This window comes from Phyllobates terribilis, unplaced genomic scaffold (assembly GCF_046119375.1).
Source record: "Phyllobates terribilis strain yellow unplaced genomic scaffold, ASM4611937v1 Scaffold_9__5_contigs__length_417890890, whole genome shotgun sequence".
NCBI lineage: Eukaryota > Metazoa > Chordata > Amphibia > Anura > Dendrobatidae > Phyllobates > Phyllobates terribilis.
Genome location: NW_027362769.1, coordinates 383,356,807 through 383,374,133, shown reverse-complemented (window position 1 = coordinate 383,374,133; position 17,327 = coordinate 383,356,807). Strand labels below are relative to the sequence as shown.

The following is a 17,327-nucleotide window of genomic DNA, read 5'->3' as shown; positions in this document are numbered from 1 at the left end:
GGATGTATTAACAGAAGCATACAGTCTAGATCACGTGAAGTCATTATCGGACTTTACTCCTCTTTGGTCAGACCTCATCTGGAATACTGTGTCCAGTTTTGGGCACCACATTTTAAAAAAGACATTGGTCTGCAAACCATGTCCTATGAGGAACGGTTACAGGATTTGGGAATGTTTAGCTTGCAAAAAAGAAGACTGAGAGGAGACTTAATGCATGTCTACAAATATGTCAAGGGCTGTCACATTGTAGAAGGATCATCTTTATTCTCATTTGTACAAGGAAAGACTAGAAGCAATGGGATGAAACTGAATGGGAGGAGACACAGATTAGATATTAGAAAAAACTTTTTGACAGTTAGGGTGATTAATGAGTGGAACAGGCTGCCACGAGAGGTGGTGAGTTCCCCTTCAATGGTCGTCTTCAAACAGAGGCTGGACAGATATCTGTCTGAGATGATTTAGTGAATCCTGCTTTGAGCAGGGGGTTGGACCAGATGACCCAGGAGGTCCCTTCCATTCTATGATTCTATGAAAGTGTTCTGAATGGAACCGCCATTCTACCTAAAGATATTTCTTTTTTTAATTTTCTTGTCACGAAGTCTGGGTGTTGGTAGGCTGATTTTAGATTTTTACTCCAGCCTTTCTTGATTTTAGAAGGGCATGACATGCCTATATCTGTGTCTCCCCCTCCTTTTACTCCTCCACCTCTTTTCTTTTCGCATGACTATATGTACTTGTCACTTTTCCATGTGTTAGTTGTGTCTTCTGAGCAGTTTGTCAGCTTTTGGACACCTTTGAAGGTGTTTTCTATGTGTTTTCTATGTGTTTCTATGTGTCTTTGTTTTCCTGCCATTGGTTTTAACAGTGTTCGACGAACCAAACCCGAACACTATGGGGGTGGCTCAACACTACTCTTGATTTTCTGAGACAGTAAAAAATGATAAGTTTTCTAGAAGAAAAGGCTTCTCAAAACTCTTCTTTTTTGGAGGAATTTTTCATTTCCTGAAGAGCTTTCTGAAGTTTAGTTTTGAAGCTTTTTGAGACAGTTTTTGTGGAGCTTTTTAATTGGACAATGTCTAGTTTGGAGCAGATTCCATTAGGAGACACTTTAAAATGGTGACTTGAAGTTTCTGTTTACCAACCAAGGGTTTTTCACAACCATAGACGTGATTAGTCTGGCGCCTCCCCGCACTTGTCCAGTTGGTTAACAGATCTCTCCCATGTGTGTCCCTAAAGAGAGACCTCTCAATCACCTGGAATGGGACAGGTAAAAGCTAGTCGGAGGGTGGTGCCAAACTAGTCTCTTCCCTGCCTATGGTCCCCGGCCCCCTGAGTTTTTTAGAGTAAAACATACTTGATTGTGGAAAACGCCGGCAATTATTTTGCCGGTACAAATGAAATTCTAGCACTGGTTGCCCAGTAGTAACACCGGCTAGCCCAGTGGTTTACCAGAGGTGGCAATCCAATTTGTAGCTAGACCCACGATGTTGATCTTTTTGTAGTTCAGTTCAGCTGGATTTGAGACGGTTTCTCCTAGCTCAGCTGTTTGTAGTATAATTTCTGATTACAATACAAAATGGGAGAAAAAAAATGGAAATTCTGGGACATTTTTGTCCAATCTTAAGAAAGGACCTATATACTATATAACTGGTAGCCATAAAATGAGTATCTCCTGCAAATGAAGGTTCAAACAAAGAGCACAGGCTGGCTTGCGCCCCCCATCATTGTCCAAACCCTACTGCTGGGGACAAAGTTTTTCTGTTGGCTTTGTTTTCACAGTTCACATTTGCTTATTGTATTTTTTTCCTTAAATCAGCTTTTTTACAGCGAAGATGTAGTTCGGAAAATATATAAGAGGAAGGTGCTTTCTGTCTCTTGGCCCTTTCGGAAACCATGCTTAATTATTCTGTCTCTACACTCGCTCATTCTTCTCAAAACAGAAGTTGGTAATTTTCTGCTCATCCACTATCTATAAATTCCCAGATGAATCAGTCAAGGATGGAATTCCCCTTGAGGATATGGTTATTTCATATACTATCTTTGACCTTCGACAGAATTACATTGGTGTCCAAAGCGGGCCAAGGTGCCAAACATTGAATCAGTCTTCTTGTCCCAGTCCCTCCAATGACTTTCACTTGTTGGGATGAATGACTACTACCGTGTCCACATGTGTTTGTCCATGGAGTTTTCTATCTTGTGCCATTGTTTTGAGATGTTTACGAGATGAATTACTCATCAGTCATTACTATCTTGACGATTTTTTCTTGCCAGTTCTCCTATCTGACAGTATCTATTGAACTCTCTTTGGGACCATTTTGGAGTTCCCACGGCTGATGAGAATACGGAAGCACCCATTAATAACCTTTAATTTTTGGATATTCCGATTGACATCAATCACAAGATTTTACATTAATCTCCAGCTACAGTTGAGCAAAAAAAGATTCACAGGACCCTGGACCAGAGTCCACCAGACCAGAGCAGTGTGAATCTTCTCCTACCTGCTGGCATCGCTAACAATTCTTCTCATTAGTCAGTTCAGCACAATGTCATGATTGACACGGGCATGAAGGCGAGCCAAGCCAACTCATCAAAAAAGGAACTGGAGGTGCCAGCAGATACAGTTATATGAAAAAGTTTGGGCACCCCTATTAATCTTAAGCTTAATGTTTTATAAAAATTGGTGTTTTTGCAACAGCTATTTCAGTTTGATATATGTAATAACTGTTGGACACAGTAATGTTTCTGCCTTGAAATGAGGTTTATTGTACTAACAGAAAATGTGCAATCTGCATTCAAACAAAATTTGACAGGAGCATCAATATGGGTACCTCACCAGAAAAGTGACATTAATATTTAGTAGATCCTCCTTTTGCAAAAATAACAGCCTCTAGTCGCTTCCTGTAGCTTTTAATGATTTCCTGGATCCTGGATGAAGGTATTTTTGACCATTCCTCTTTACAAAACAATTCCAGTTCAGTTAAGTTTGATGGTCGCCGAGCATGGACAGCCCTCTTCAAATGATCCCACAGATGTTCAATGATATTCAGGTCTGGGGACTGGGATGGCCATTCCAGAACATTGTAATTGTTCCTCTGCATGAATGCCTGAGTAGATTTGGAGCAGTGTTTTGGATCATTGTCTTGCTGAAAGATCCATCCCCTGCGTAACTTCAACTTTATCACTGATTCTTGAACATTATTGTCAAGAATATGCTGATACTGAGTGGAATCCATGCGTCCCTCAACTTTAACAAGATTCCCGGTGCCGGCATGGGCCACACAGCCCCAAAGCATGATGGAACCTCCACCAAATTTTAATGTGGGTAGCAAGTGTTTTTCTTGGAATGCTGTGTTTTTTTGCCGCCATGCATAACGCCTTTTTGTATGACCAAACAACTCAATCTTGGTTTCATCAGTCCACAGGACCTTCTTCCAAAAAGAAATTGGCTTCTCCAAATGTGCTTTTGCATACCTCAGCCGACTCTGTTTGTGGCGTGCTTGCAGAAAAGGCTTCTTTAGCATCACTCTCCCATACAGCCTCTCCTTGTGCAAAGTGCGTTGTATAGTTGACCGATGCACAGTGACACCATCTGCAGCAAGTTGATGCTGCAGCTCTCTGAAGGTGGTCTGAGGATTGTCCTTGATTGATCTCACCATTCTTCTTCTCTGCCTTTCTGATGTTTTTCGTGGCCTCCCACTTCTGGCCTTAACAAGAACTGTCCCTGTGTTCTTCCATTTCCTTACTATGTTCCTCACAGTGGAAACTGACAGGTTAAATCTCTGAGACAGCTTTTTGTATCCTTCCCCTGAACAACTATGTTGAATAATCTTTGTTTTCAGATAATTTGACAGTTGTTTTGAGGAGCCCATGATGCCACTCTTCAGAGGAGATTCAAACAGGAGAACAACTTGCAAGTGGCCACTTTAAGTAGCTTTTCTCATGATTGCATACACCTGGCTATGAAGTTCAAAGCTCAATGAGGTTAGAAAACCAAAAAAAGTGCTTTAGTACATCAGTAAAAAGTAGGTAGGGTTATTTAAAACAAGAAAATTATAAGGGTGCCCATACTTATGCACCTGTCAAATTTTGTTTGAATGCAGAGTGCACATTTTCTGTTAGTACAATAAACCTCATTTCAAGGCAGAAACATTACTGTGTCCAACAGTTATTACATACATCAAACTGAAATAGCTGTTGCAAAAACACCAATTTTTATAAAACATTAAGCTTAAGATTAATAGGGGTGCCCAAACTTTTTCATATAACTGTAGAAGGTCCACCCGGTGGCCACAAAATACCAAAATAACCATTGGATGAGGGTCATGGAAATCTTTTTGTTCAACTCTAGCTCCAATGATTGATTCCATTGTGGGATACATACGGTGTTTTGATTGCTTTTTATTGCATTTTTTAAATTTTATGAAGAACTTAATTCAGAATTCTGAAGTTCCAATTTTTTTTTTTTATTGAATTTCTCCAAATTGGATACTTGATAAATTTAGACCATCATAAGAATTTACACATCTGTTTAGAATTCTAATCCACTTTTAGGTCATCATCACCGTATTGGAGTTAGTTTGCGACTTTTTGTACAACTTAATTTTTATTTTTTAAAGTTACATGCCATAAATCTTATTTAAATAAAATTTGCATAACTAACCATACAGTATATATATTTTATTTTAAAAATGACGTGACAAGAGGAGCATGATTTTGGAAAAAAATTGCTGGCGCCTGACAAATAATTGTGAAACAGGAATCACATGTCAACACAACATCTCCCAATGACCAGTGAGTCAGGGATCACGAATCTCACTTCTGCTTAAATGTTCTTCTTTATTTTGCAAAATTTCTTGATCTAGGAGAAGAGAGCAAAGCACTTGGCACAAGATTCATTAAGACTTTTGTACTCCAGTCCTGAAACTGAATTCTGGAGTAAGATGCGCCAAATTCATCTAAAAGGCGTGCACATCTTTCAGCTGTCGTTCGCCATTGCAAGTGTATGTCACGTCTGTCGTAATTCATGGCACCTTTGTGGTGTAAAAAATGGTACATTTTCAGGGTTGGAGTTTTGTGAATAAGCCATAAGTTGCAAAATTTTTGCACAAAATTTTTGCAATAATTTGAACAGTTTTATTCCAGAATTCTTGCGAAAACTGTTTGATAAATTGGGGCAAAAATGTCTTATGATCCAATGAGTTTTATGGCCCCGATTCATCATTGTATTTGCGCCATTCTTTTTTAACAGAAAAATGCTTCTTTGTTCCTTTTTAAAGGCAACTTGAAAACTTCAAAAGTTTAACAGTTTTCTCTGTTTTTTTTTGGATCGACAATGTGAGCTTGTTTTTTTTTCCTTATCCAGATGTTTTTGTTTAATTCATCATTTACGACTTTTCTAAATGTCGTAAAATTGTCGTGAATTGTACTGGTATAGCACAATTTCTGTCCAATTTTAATCTTGACTAGCGGGTGACACTTTAAGGGATTGTGTAACAAAGTAAAAGACAAAAATAAAAGAGCATTTTTAATTTTGCTCAAAAATTCATCAACCATGTGTGTGCCATTTTGAAGAATTTGGCAAAAAAAACAAAAACAAATGGTAAGAACCATAATAGCCACCAAATCTAGACATTAACCAGTACTGGCGATGGGACTAAGGAAGTCTTACCTCTCAGCAGTGAAACCACCCTTAGCCAAACTGAGTCCTAAAGAGGGGCAGGGGGTGAGATGACCTGACCAGCGATGGCTAGATATAAGGGTATTGTGCGTGACAAGCCCCCTTGTGTTGATGGGGGGTCAGCTATGCCAAACTTGTGGTTTCATTCTTAATATGTGAAAAATCCACTTCCTAGAAGCGTTTCATGGAAGATATGGGTGGAGTGTGGAATCCTCCCAAGTAATGAGTAAGTCCTTTAAGACTTTTTTTGGGTAATTCATGTCAACACTGTTTGCTTGAACTTGCAATTAAAATTCCCCTTTAAAATTCATAGGGCGAGAAAAGTCATTACATACCGCAAAACATCACGTGACAAATAATAACCGGTACATTCACGAGCTGCTTATCTCAGTGGTCTCATAGGGAAGATGGTATCTCATGTCCCAAAAGCAGAATTCAGATAAAGAGAAGACCCTACACTGGGCCAATAAAAAAGCAAATAAACAGCGTCCAATCCAGGGTGATGTGATCCAAAATCTGAAATTTATTCCTCCATAAAGTTACAACGTTCCGACCTATGACAGATCTTTGTTAAGTATACTTGACAAAGATCTGTCATAGGTCGAAACGTTGAAACTTTATGGAGGAATAAATTTCAGATTTTGGATCACATCACCCTGGATTGGACGCTGTTTATTTGACTTTTTACTGTTTCATCCTCCAAGTGGGTTCCTTGGATTTTTTAACGTGCGTCCCTTACAGTGAGTGGTCAGTGAGTATAGTAGTCAGCCTTCCTCTCTGCTTTTTGATGTTTACCTACACTGGGCCAAGTCATACCCTATAATGACAGAAGAGGTTTACCAAGGTAAAATGCATTGCAGGGAAAAGTATTACAGTAGTTATATTCTTGCACATAGGAGCAGTATTATAGTAGTTATATTCCTGTACATAGGGGGCAGTATTATAGCAGTTATATTCTTGTACATAGGAGCAGTATTATAGAAGTTATATTCTTGTACATAGGAGCAGTATTATAGTAGTTATATTCTTGTACATAGGGGGCAGTATTATAGCAGTTATATTCTTGTACATAGGGGGCAGTATTATAGTAGTTATATTCTTGTACATAGTAGCAGTAATATAGTAGTTATATTCTTGTACATGGGGCAGTATTATAGTGGTTATATTCTTGTACATAGGAGCAGTAATATAGTAGTTATATTCTTGTACATGGGGCAGTATTATAGTGGTTATATTCTTGTACATAGGGAGCAGTATTATAGTAGTTATATTCTTGTACATGGGGCAGTATTATAGTGGTTATATTCTTGTACATAGGAGCAGTAATATAGTAGTTATATTCTTGTACATGGGGCAGTATTATAGCAGTTATATTCTTGTACATAGGGGGCAGTATTATAGTAGTTATATTCTTGTACATAGTAGCAGTAATATAGTAGTTATATTCTTGTACATGGGGCAGTATTATAGTGGTTATATTCTTGTACATAGGAGCAGTAATATAGTAGTTATATTCTTGTACATAGCGGCAGTATTATAGTAGTTATATTCTTGTACATAGGAGCAGTAATATAGTAGTTATATTCTTGTACATGGGGCAGTATTATAGTGGTTATATTCTTGTACATAGGGAGCAGTATTATAGCAGTTATATTCTTGTATGTAGGGGGCAGTATTATAGTAGTTATATTCTTGTACATAGGGGCAGTATTATAGTAGTTATATTCTTGTACATATGGGGCAGTATTATAGTAGTTATATTCTTGTACATAGGGGGCAGTATTGTAGTAGTTATATTCTTGTACATAGGGGGCAGTATTATAGTAGTTATATTCTTGTACATAGGGGCAGTATTATAGTAGTTATATTATTGTATATGGGGCAGTATTATAGTAGTTATTTTCTTGTACAATGGGGGCAGTATTATAGTAGTTATATTCTTGTACATAGGAGCAGTATTATACTAGTTATATTCTTGCACATAGGAGCAGTATTATAGTTGTTATATTCTTGTACATAGGAGCAGTATTATAGTAGTTATATTATTGTATATGGGGCAGTATTATAGTAGTTATATTCTTGTACATAGGGGGCAGTATTATAGTAGTTATATTCTTGTACACAGGGGGCAGTATTATAGTAGTTATATTCTTATACACAGGGGGCAGTATTATAGTAGTTATATTCTTGTACATAGGGAGCAGTATTATAGTAGTTATATTCTTGTACATAGGGAGCAGTATTATAGTAGTTATATTCTTGTACATAGGGAGCAGTATTATAGTAGTTATATTCTTGTACATAGGGAGCAGTATTATAGTAGTTATATTCTTGTACATAGGGAGCAGTATTATAGTAGTTATATTCCTGTACATAGGGGGCAGTATTATAGTAGTTATATTCTTGTACATAGGAGCAGTATTATAGTAGTTATATTCCTGTACATAGGGGGCAGTATTATAGTAGTTATATTCTTGTACATAGGAGCAGTATTATAGTAGTTATATTATTGTACATAGGAGCAGTATTATAGTAGTTATATTCTTGTACATAGGGGGCAGTATTATAGCAGTTATATTCTTGTACATAGGGGGCAGTATTATAGTAGTTATATTCTTGTACATAGTTGCAGTAATATAGTAGTTATATTCTTGTACATAGGAGCAGTAATATAGTAGTTATATTCTTGTACATGGGGCAGTATTATAGTGGTTATATTCTTGTACATAGGGAGCAGTATTATAGCAGTTATATTCTTGTATGTATGGGGCAGTATTATAGTAGTTATATTCTTGTACAAAGGGGGCAGTATTATAGTAGTTATATTCTTGTACATATGGGGCAGTATTATAGTAGTTATATTCTTGTACATAGGGGGCAGTATTATAGTAGTTATATTCTTGTACATAGGGGGCAGTATTATAGTAGTTATATTCTTGTACATAGGGGCAGTATTATAGTAGTTATATTATTGTATATGGGGCAGTATTATAGTAGTTATATTCTTGTACATAGGGGGCAGTATTATAGTAGTTATATTCTTGTACATAGGAGCAGTATTATAGTAGTTATATTATTGTATATGGGGCAGTATTATAGTAGTTATATTCTTGTACATAGGGGACAGTATTATAGTAGTTATATTCTTGTACACAGGGGGCAGTATTATAGTAGTTATATTCTTGTACACAGGGGGCAGTATTATAGTAGTTATATTCTTGTACATAGGGAGCAGTATTATAGTAGTTATATTCTTGTACATAGGGAGCAGTATTATAGTAGTTATATTCTTGTACATAGGGAGCAGTATTATAGTAGTTATATTCTTGTACATAGGGAGCAGTATTATAGTAGTTATATTCCTGTACATAGGGAGCAGTATTATAGTAGTTATATTCCTGTACATAGGGGGCAGTATTATAGTAGTTATATTCTTGTACATAGGAGCAGTATTATAGTGGTTATATTCCTGTACATAGGGGGCAGTATTATAGTAGTTATATTCTTCTACATAGGAGCAGTATTATAGTAGTTATATTCTTGTACATAGGAGCAGTATTATAGTAGTTATATTCTTGTACATAGGGGACAGTATTATAGCAGTTATATTCTTGTACATAGGGGCAGTATTATAGTAGTTATATTCTTGTACATAGGAGCAGTATTATAGTAGTTATATTCTTGTACATAGGAGCAGTATTATAGTGGTTATATTCTTGTACATAGGGAGCAGTATTATAGCAGTTATATTCTTGTATGTAGGGGGCAGTATTATAGTACTTATATTCTTGTACATAGGGGCAGTATTATAGTACTTATATTCTTGTACATAGGGAGCAGTATTATAGTAGTTATATTCTTGTACATAGGGAGCAGTATTATAGTAGTTATATTCTTGTACATAGGGAGCAGTATTATAGTAGTTATATTCCTGTACATAGGGAGCAGTATTATAGTAGTTATATTCCTGTACATAGGGGGCAGTATTATAGTAGTTATATTCTTGTACATAGGAGCAGTATTATAGTGGTTATATTCCTGTACATAGGGGGCAGTATTATAGTAGTTATATTCTTGTACATAGGAGCAGTATTATAGTAGTTATATTCTTGTACATAGGAGCAGTATTATAGTAGTTATACTCTTGTACATAGGGGACAGTATTATAGCAGTTATATTCTTGTACATAGGGGGCAGTATTATAGTAGTTATATTCTTGTACATAGGAGCAGTATTATAGTAGTTATATTCTTGTACATAGGAGCAGTATTATAGTAGTTATATTCTTGTACATAGGGAGCAGTATTATAGCAGTTATATTCTTGTACATAGGGGGCAGTATTATAGTAGTTATATTCTTGTACATAGGAGCAGTATTATAGTAGTTATATTCTTGTACATAGGGGACAGTATTATAGCAGTTATATTCTTGTACATAGGGGGCAGTATTATAGTAGTTATATTCTTGTTCATAGGAGCAGTATTATAGTAGTTATATTCTTGTACATAGGAGCAGTATTATAGTAGTTATATTCTTGTACATAGGGAGCAGTATTATAGCAGTTATATTCTTGTACATAGGGGGCAGTATTATAGTAGTTATATTCTTGTACATAGGAGCAGTATTATAGTAGTTATATTCTTGTACATAGGGGGCAGTATTATAGAAGTTATATTCTTGTACATAGGGGCAGTATTATAGCAGTTATATTCTTGTACATAGGGGGCAGTATTATAGTAGTTATATTCTTGTACATAGGAGCAGTATTATAGTACTTATATTCTTGTACATATGGGGCAGTATTATAGCAGTTATATTCTTGTATGTAGGGGGCAGTATTATTGTAACTTAATAGTGTAAAACCTGGTCACTCGTGGAGTAAGTACATAAACAAGATGCGGAATTCCAAACAGCAAGTATAGCTCAAGAAAAGGAGATCCAGTGCTCTTCTGAAGATAAAATTTATGACCTTATTTTCCACAAAGTGAAATTCAGTTCAGACCAGCAGGAGATTAATCTGAACAAATATTCTTAATCGCAGCATGAATAGAGCCTCACAGCGATACATTAAATTCATCCAATACAAACATCACATGAGACATTCGGACCCCCACCTTCTTCTCTCCGCTGACATCTGCAGGTGGACACTTAACGCTTTAATAGAAAAGGAATTAAAAAAAGAAAAATATAATTGGGGCAATTGTGTGAACAATTTCAGTAATGGCTAAACACTTCATGTACATCAGGGGTGCACATCATTTTTTGTTCCAAGGGCCGTAATGCCATACTGAACCAATCCCAAGGGACATAAAAAATTATAGGGGTGCAACCTGTGACAAGGGCCTCCAATGACAAATATTAGTTTGGTAGGACCACTGTACATTTCAGATTGGTCCACTGCACAATGTGCATAGGGTTTGTGAAAATTAGCGCTATGGGCTGAGTCATGGTTGAAGCAGGAAGCCACCATCACAAAGGCCTCCAATCACAAATAGTAGTTAGGCAGGAGTAGGAATACTGTCCTGGTTTGTCCACTGTACAATCTGGATAGGGTCCCAATATTTAAAGGGAACTGAAGTGTTAGAAAGGACACACGTATGGTCACTTAAGTACCGCTTGACCATGTTCTGCAACTTATCCCTCCTTGGCATTGTTACAGGCACAGATAGCCCTTGGTGTTTGCTGGTCTATTGAAAATTGCCCAATTTGTGCACATTTTCCCCCCACCTCTGTTGGAGCTGGTGTTCATGTCTCTCCCCATTATCTCTTGGTGTTGAAAAGAGCCGGTACCTCTGCCACCAGCATTGTCTGAGGGTGATGTTTTCAGCAACTGATCTACAACGGCCCTCTTGAACGATTCCATTGTAAAACTCTTTGGTGACTCCAAAAGGAGAGAAGGAAATTTCTCCTTGTACCGTGGATCGAGAAAGGTGGCCAACCAGTATAGGTTGTTGGATAAAATGTGTATAACGTGAGGGTCTTGCCACAGACACTTACACATGAACTGTGCCATGTGGGCCAAGCTGCAAAAAGGCAAATGTTCTGTGTCCCCAACAGTAGAAACAGTACCCATCCTCTCCTCACGCTGACTGGCCTCCTCCTCCACCTCCTCCTCTTCAGCGCAGACTGGACAGACATGAAGCTTGGGTTGGGTATCCCCTCTGTAGGATTACGAGTCCCCCCGGTAGCACAGAAAAACAAGTCCTCTCCCTCCTCATCTTCCGCCTCATCACCCAATGTTGCCTCAGACTATTGTTTGGGCTGGGTAGTAACACCCATTGGGAAATCTGGCTCCATACCAACATGCTGGGCACTCAAAGCTTCCTCTTTGAGATTATGCAGTGATTGTTTCAAGAGACACAGCAGCGGGATGGTTACGCTGATAATAGCCTGATCACCGCTCACGAGGTTGGTGCAGTACTCAAAGTTCTCAAGAACCTCTCAAATGTCAGCGATCCACACCCACTCGACAGTTGTTATGTGTGGTGGCTGACTCTCAGTCTGACCGGCATGTTGAAGCTGGTATTCAGCAACTGCTCTCAGCTGTTCACTAATCCTCGCCAACATATGGTAGGTGGAGTTCCACCGCATGGGAAGGTCGCTTGGGGTCATATGTCTCCTGTGACTGATAATGGCGGTAAGAAGGAGAACCAGCTTCAGGATTGGATGGGCCAGCCTTCTGTGTATCCACAGTAGACTGTGTGGTCGTGGAAGATTTGTTGCTGCTTGGCAAATGCGTAGAGGCCTAGTCTGCTATCCAGAACAGAATCTGCTCTTGCTCTTCTGGCTTCCACACACGTTTACGTTCCAGACCGGGAATTTTTTCCAGGAACAAAGGTCATGTGTGGCACCCCAGAGGGTCTGGTTGCCACAGTGGTAGAAATACCATGTCTGGGAGCAAAACAGGAGTTTCCTGGTCAGGAACATATTACATGCAACACCTCCTGCTCCAGACCAGAAAAGGGGAGGATCCTGCCCTATATAACTGGATCTGGAGGCGGGGTTAGGGAGTCTAGTGTCAGGAGTCAAGTAGGACACACAGGAGCAAGGAGCTGAGGACTGGAGCTGGCAGAGCTCGTCCTAGCTGGAGTATATACAGAGAACCGGACACCGGAGTCCGAGGCTGTGGGACCCTTCAAGCCCAGCAGCAGAAACTGCACGGCAGGAGATTGTAGGTCCCCTGGCCAACAGAAGCCCGGAGGCTCAGCCACACGAAAGGACCAGTACCACCACAGAGGAGCGAGGAATATACGGGATCCGAGTCGCCAGCCATACGGGTGAGCAGCACGTTACACTCAGGGACGTGGGCTACAACTCGACTATAAGCGGGATAGCCAAAAGATTACAATCAGAACGGCAGGCCTACAACTCCACCTGGCCAGGGGAATTCTAGGATTGCTCCCAGACTGACCAGGCCCTCATCCCTAGCAAGTACTCCTGTTGGGGCCTATATAATTACCACCAGTAAAGACCCCAGGACCGCACTGCAAAGACTATGTGTTATTATTACTGATCCAGGCACTATCACCACCATCCTCCATACACGCTGCCCTGAAGCTCCACTCTTCCTGTGGGGAGTTACACTACCTTGCCGTATATATCACCAGCTTCAGTGGACTACCCTGGTTTGACCGCCCTGGGTCACGGACCGGGTCGCCGCCACGGTGACTACAACCCCCAGCATTTACAAGGCCCGACTCCGGGTACCCCCACGGCCCAGGGGGAGCGTCACATGCATCAAGCTTCTTCTAACCTGACACAGACTTCTGCCTTCTTGAGCACCACGGACAACACCACATCCCTCAACAACAGGCTTTTTTGGCATTTTGGGTTTTGTTGACAGATTTTCAGATGTTGATTGCACAATCGAAGCTAGCTGTCATAGCCAAAATAGTGGTTAAAATTACCTTGTACTTGTTTGTAACAAAGGAAATGTTTGGACTATTGTTTTGTGCAGGGCAATCAAAGATTTTTTACATAGACCAATATGGACAGAAGGCAGGCTCTGACCCATAAAACAACAGGGAAAATAGACCAGTGCTAAAAAAAAAAGGCAGCACACTATGATAATTCTGTGTGTGCAGGAAAAATATTGCTTTGCCTCTGACAAAGATGGACACTGGAAGAATACTTTATCCTCTCCGTAGCTAATACACAAGCTCTCCCCTGTACTTTGACTTTGTTGTGAGTATTCAGCTCTGAAAAGAGCTATTTTTTGGTGGTATTATGGAGCTAGTGAGCGGCTCCTTTAAACACATAACTAGTATACACTGCAGGTAGCCCTTACAAGGGCTTTTGTATTATCAAGAGGCCTAAACACTCTCTCTAGCAGCTCAGCGATCTCTCCCTATGCTTATAGCACACAGGCTCCAGACGCAATGTGCACAAAATGCTTAAATAGACCCTATGACGCTGGGCGGCCAGACAATCACAGTAATGCCACAACCAAGATGTCTGCGGCATTACTGTGATTGGTTAAGAAGCCCAGCATGCCTAGTGGCTGCAAAGGAGGTACCAAAACTTTTGGGTGGGACATCCGAATATAGCGAGGCGAGTACACAAATACTCGCCGAATAAAGATTAACCTGAATACCGTACTATTCATGCGAATAGCGAATAGTAACGAATACACTCACTCATCACTAGTCTTAACATAGTCATGAAGCATGTTTTGGAATGCTACATGTGTACAAGATCAGAACCACAGTCAGTACATGAATGCATCGCCAGAACCACGATTATTACATGAATGCAATGCCAGATCCACCACCAGTACATAAATTCAGCACCAGAACCATTGTCAGTACATGAATGTGTGGCACCCCAGAGGGTCCGGTTGCCACAGTGGTATTGCCTCCCTCAAAAGAGGTAATGCCATGCCTGGAAGCAAGCATGGGCCCTTTTAGTCAGGTACACTATACATGCAACACTTCCTGGCTCCAGACCAGCAAGGGGAGGCCCCTCCCCTTGGCAACTGGTATCTGGGGGCGGGGTTGGTTTAGTTAGTGTCGAGGAGTTGAGTTTAGGACAGAGGTCCCCAACCGCCGGTCCGCGGACCAGGACCGGGCCGTTGGGGTTTTTCAGCCGGTCCGCGGGGAGAGGGGGCCCCTCCAGCCTCCAGCAGGGCTGCCATCAGGGCATGACTGCCCTGACTCCAGTATGGGGCCCGGCCGGTAGGAGCCCCCTCGGAGCCCCCCTCTTGTGCGTCTCTCTCCTCATGGGGCCCCCGGCCGCATGCTAAGCGCCGGGTCCGGGACATCTTAGCGCTGCGCTGCTGCGGCAGCACCTTCATGATTCCCCTGACTTCCGGTCATGTGACGGCGCCGTCACATGGCCGGAAGTCAGGAGAACCTGGTGTCAGCGATTTGGACGAGCGCCAGGATTCTGCAGGGATCGCATGGGGGTAAGTATAACAAGTTTTATTTTTTTTTAAATACAATTAACTAGGAGTGGGGGGAATGGGAGATGCACATGGGGGGAGGGGAGAGATGAGAGATGCACATGGGGGAGGGGAGAGATGAGAGATCCACATGGGGGGGAGGGGAGAGATGAGAGATGCACATGGGGGAGGGGAGAGATGAGAGATCCACATGGGGGGGAGGGGAGAGATGAGAGATGCACATGGGGGAGGGGAGAGATGAGAGATCCACATGGGGGGAGGGGAGAGATGAGAGATGCACATGGGGGGAGGGGAGAGATGAGAGATGCACATGGGGGGAGGGGAGAGATGAGAGATGCACATGGGAGGGAGGGGAGAGATGAGAGATGCACGGGGGGGTGAGAGATGAACGGGGGGTGAGAGATGCACGGGGGGGATGAGAGATGCACGGGGGGTGGATGAGAGATGCACGGGGGGGTGAGAGATGCACGGGGGGGATGAGAGATGCACGGGGGGTGGATGAGAGATGCACGGGGGGGTGAGAGATGCACGGGGGGGATGAGAGATGCACGGAGGGGATGAGAGATGCACGGGGGGTGGATGAGAGATGCACGGGGGGTGGATGAGAGATGCACGGAGGGGGATGAGAGATGCACGGAGGGGGATGAGAGATGCACGGGGGTGAGCTGCACATGGGGGGGTGAGAGATGCACATGGGGGGGTTATGTTTACATAACTTTGTTGCCTTATGAAGGGCGGGGGGGCCCCCAAAAATTTCTTGCACAGGGGCCCACTACAGTCTGTGTCCGCCCCTGGGATGAAGTAAATGCAGCTGAACAGCAGCTGTCAGGACAGCTGCCCTGTCCTGCTGCAGGGCGTGATGGGGCCTCAGTGATGCGGCTCCTGGCACAGCACATTATGTGGGGCTCCTGGCATAGCTCCTGGCGGGGACCTGGTCTACACTATATGATAAGTATGCACTAAACTCCAAATCCCTCCATTACCCTGCCCCCATATGACCAAAGCCCCGCCCACCCCACCCCCTCCTTGCTGGGCCATGGAAAAATGATTTTGCTTCAAGCCGGTCCCTGGTGCAAAAAAGGTTGGGGACCACTGGTTTAGGACATCAAGGAGAGAGGAGCTAGGGACTGGAGCTGAGGAAGCTCGTCCTAGCCAGAATACACAGAGAACCAGACAACGGAGTCCGAGGCTGTGGGGATTCCAGACCCAGCAGCAGATACCGCAGGGCAGGAGATTGCAGGTCTCCTGGCCCCCATCAGATGCCCGGAGGCTCAGCAGCACAGAGGGACCAGTACCGCCAAGGAGGAGCGAGGCATCCACAAGGCCCGAGCTGCCAGCCATACGGGTGAGCACAGCACGTTACACTCAGGGACGTGGGCTACAACACAGCTACAAGCAGAATAGCCAAAGAGTATAGCAAGAACGGCAGGCCTACAACTCCACTTGTCCAGGAGGACTCTATGCTTGCTCCCAGACTGACCAGGCTCTTATCACTAGTCAGTACTCCAGTCCAGGCCTGTTAAAAGAGTCTTCAGTAAAGACCCTGGGACTGCACTGCACGGACTCTGTGGTTATTTCTGCACCGCGACACCCTGCACAACCACCATCATCCACTCACACTGCCCTGAAGCTACACTCTTCCTGTGGGGAGTTATACCACCCTTGCTGCCAAACCATCAGCTTCAGAGGACTGTTCCACAGCGGCGGCCTCATTAGCCGCACTCCACAGGTGGCGTAGTCGGACATTATATATAACCTATACACCTATACTACCCTTGGATTGACCGCCTGGGTCACGGACTGGGTCACTGCCACTGTGACTACAACCCCCAGCATCTACCGGCCCGGCTCCGGGTACCCCACGGCCCAGGGGACGCGTCAAATGCAGTGCCAGAACCACCATCAGCACATAAATGTAGTGCCAGAACCACTGTCAGCACAACACATAAATGCAATGCCTGATCCACCATCAGTACATGAATGCAGCACCAGAACCATCATCAGTACATGAATGCAGTGCCAGAACCATCATCAGCACATGAATGCAGTACCAGGACTTCCTTCAGCACATGACTGCACTGCCAGAACTACTGTCAGCACATGAATGCAGCACCAGAACCAGTCAGCACATGAATGCAGAGCAATAACCAATGTCAGCACATGAATGTAGCACCAGAACCACCGTCAGTACATGAATGTAGTGCCAGAACCACCATCAGTACATGAATGCACATTGCATGTACTGTACA

General features: G+C 42.3%; 1 protein-coding gene across 1 annotated transcript in view; it reads left to right on the top strand.

Moving 5' to 3' along the window:
• The window catches only part of LOC141162427 (uncharacterized), a 109,983-nt gene that overhangs the window by 72,928 nt on the left and 19,728 nt on the right, over nucleotides 1–17,327 (top strand). The gene's annotated exons all lie outside the window — the stretch shown is intronic.